The sequence below is a fragment of the Nematolebias whitei genome, chromosome 9 (genome assembly GCF_014905685.2).
Source record: "Nematolebias whitei isolate Nwh7 chromosome 9, NemWhi1, whole genome shotgun sequence".
Lineage (NCBI taxonomy): Eukaryota > Metazoa > Chordata > Actinopteri > Cyprinodontiformes > Rivulidae > Nematolebias > Nematolebias whitei.
In genome coordinates this window covers 18,843,421-18,846,778 of record NC_056506.1, presented here as the reverse complement: position 1 = coordinate 18,846,778, position 3,358 = coordinate 18,843,421, and the positions used below count along the sequence as shown (strand labels likewise).

Here is a 3,358-nt window from a genome sequence, read left to right as displayed (position 1 = left end):
ATGTTCGTTACCTGCAGTTACCATGACACGTTCATTACCTGCAGTTACCATGATATGTTCATTACCTGCAATTAGCATGATATGTTCATTACCTGCAATTAGCATATGTTCATTACCTGCAGTTAGCATATGTTCATTACCTGCAGTTAGCATGATATGTTCATTATCTGCAGTGAACATGATACATTCATTACCTGCAGTTAGCATGTTATGTTCGTTACCTGCACTAAGCATGAAACGTTCATTACCTGCAGTTAGCATGATGCATTCATTACCTGCAGTTAGCATGATGCATTCATTACCTGCAGTTAGCATGATGCATTCATTACCTGCAGTTTGCATGATGCATTCATTACCTGCAGTTAGCATGATGCTTTAAAGGCATTTATTTTGCATTCACAGAAATATCATGAAATTCCTGCAAAATGTAAGCCAGGCCGCACCAGAAGTGTTACAGCTAGCTGCTACTGCCACTGTGTGCTTTATGAAAGAACATATGCATGAACCATTATGTTTTATGATGGTCTCTGCCTCGTTCAGATAGCCATTTGTTGTCAGTTTGGCCAAGATTAAACTCTAGTTTCTCTAAACTGAGATTAAGCCATCAACAACAGGTGGAAAAATGTACAGATGCACACTTGAAAAATATCTGAATTATCCCTTGAATGTTTTTAACTGTGATTTTGATGCAGATGTGGAGGATCACGATTGTTAGTTCACGGTTAGAGCTTTCAGAGCCAACTTTTGAAAGCTTTGTTCCAGTTTGTCAGAGCTGGACTTCAGAGAGATCATTTTATATCTGATCCTGAGTTCATGAAGTTTTGGGGAATCGCTCAACAAACTGAAAACATTTTGAAGGAGTTCAACATCTCATCTTTTCCAATATTTAAACAAAAGGCTGTACAACATTTAATTTACGAGCATTGCCTCCCAACCTGTTCAACACATTAGCAGACTGCAGGTGTGTTTCTGTAGAGAATGTTTTCATCTTGTACTGATGTCAACAAAAAATAAAAATACTGCTTCAGAATCAAAATACTTCAAACTGCACCACCTCATTGTTCCATTGTTTACATCAATTACAGAAAGCAAAGAAGCTGGGAAGAAAAAATGAAAAGAACCAAACTTAAATATGTACACGTTTTTCCATCCATCCATTTTCTTTACCCACTTCTTCTTTTTGGGTTGCGGGGGTCACAGGTGCCCAAATCCAGCAGTCACTGTGCGAGAGTCGGGGGACAGCCTGGACAGGTCTCCAGTCCATCACAGGGAGCATAGGCATCACAACCATTATATGTGAAGGGAACAAGTCCCCCCCACATTAAAAAAAACGTTCATTTGGACCCCCCCCCCCCACTTTTACTATCACTTCACCACTTGCTCTCACCGAGATTGGATGCTTCTCCCTTCCCTCTCTGCTTTGCTTTGCTGCTCTGTCTGTCTGTGAAACTGCTTCTGAGCCTCTCTTGCATCTTCTGAACCATAATTATGGACTTGTTTTGATCAGTTGCTCCCTCAACATAATTTACAACATTTCTTCGAAGAGAAGACGGGCTTTAGGTGAGCCGATTTCCTGTTGGCACACACACAGCTGGATATCTCATTGATTTGGAAGACGATGATGTGTCTATCTCTGCTGCCATCTGTGGATTTTAAGGACGCATATTTAATTGGATTTACAATAACTGGTTCCTGCTTTTTGGATTCGGCTGGTCGCTGGTTTATCTACAATCAAGGAAGTCGTTTGCAGAAAATTTGGACCCGATCACGCTGCTTGCCTTTATGATGGCTTGGTTCGTGTCTCGAGTACCCAGACTTTGGGCTGAATGGATCAGATCTTGGGGATTTTACTCAGTCACGTTTCATCGGTATGTCCATGTAATATGGACATTTCGGAACCGAGTGGACCAACACAGACTCAAGGTAGATGTCATTAAGTTCTGCCTGTCCCCAAAACAACTGTGTGTTTATCTGAAGTTGGCTCCCTTGGCTGGCCTTGAAGGCCATCTTATCTGAATTCGCCTGGAGAACATGTGATCTGACGCTCACCACCCTCTCCCTGAGGAATTTCCAACTGATAACCAGACGAAACCAGCTGAATAAACTTTGTGTCATCATTTCAGGACTCTTGGATTCTCATAGTCGTTATTCTTGGCCATTCCTCGACATACCTCGAGAATGTTTATGGATCTCACCGGAGGACATTGACTGATTATTCCTTCCTTATCAGAACTCTTACAGTCACCTCGAGAGCATCTATGAACATTGCTGACCGCTCTCGTCTCCCCGTCTGCAGATTGTCTACGTAAATATGTGCTTGTTTGTGCGAGGTGTTTTTTTTAACATTAGAGGTTTTTTTTTTTTTCTCAGGCAGGAAAAAAAAAGTCTGATAGGAATTTTTTTCACCTCCAATTCCTACGTGTGTCCAGTTAACCACTGTTTTTGTCTGTCCAAACAGGTCTCAACTGTAAATGAGTCTTTGAGGCTCAATGTGATTTATCTGTTTAAATAAAGGTTGAATGAATGACAAAAACTATGAAACATTAGTTCAGGCGGTGCAGTTTCTCTTTCTTCGTGAACAAATCCATTCCACTTGACTAATAGGAGAATACTCAAACCACTAAAACTCCTCTCCAGGTTTTCCAGGTTACCTCCAACTCTAAACACAGCAGCCTGTTGCCACGGTCACAATATAAGGAGGTCACAGAATATGGTGTAACACCTGCAGTGTTTCTGTGTGTCTCCTCCTGCCTCGGCAGAAAACGCGCACAGGTCTAGGAGATGGAGACACCTCTGTGTTACTCGCTCGCCAGTTTAGCAAGCTTTGTGCGGGCCTGACGCTCTGTATTAAAGTGTACTAAAGTGAAAATTACTTTAAACCCACAGCTGAATTTACACAAACTTTGTGAGAAACATGTTTTAAATGTGTGGAATTAAAGGAAATCCACTCACTTTGGATGTTATCAGCCATAAAATGGCCGTTATTAGTTGTTATCTCCATATGTAGACCTACTAGGAGGTAGGTGGGACAGTTTGACCGCTACATATGGGGATGATAACAACTAATAACGGCCATTTAATGGCTGATAACATCTGAAGCCGCTTGGAAAACTAGGTGAAATGTTGCTTTTTTGTACACTAGTGAACACCTTTTTTTTTACGCGCGCACACACACCTACACACATCGTCGTGTCCCTCCCACATTACAGATGCTTCTGACGCCCTTGACAGGGCCACATAGAGACAAACGAGACAAACAACCATTCACTCTCTCACTCGCACTTAGAGACAATTCAGAGTTACCAATCAGCCTAACATGCATGTTTTTGGTCTGTGGGAGGAAACCGGAGTACCCGGA

General features: G+C 41.9%; 1 protein-coding gene across 1 annotated transcript in view; it reads right to left on the bottom strand.

Moving 5' to 3' along the window:
- The window catches only part of tmtopsa (teleost multiple tissue opsin a), a 93,176-nt gene that overhangs the window by 88,577 nt on the left and 1,241 nt on the right, over positions 1-3,358 (bottom strand). The window lies entirely within an intron of this gene.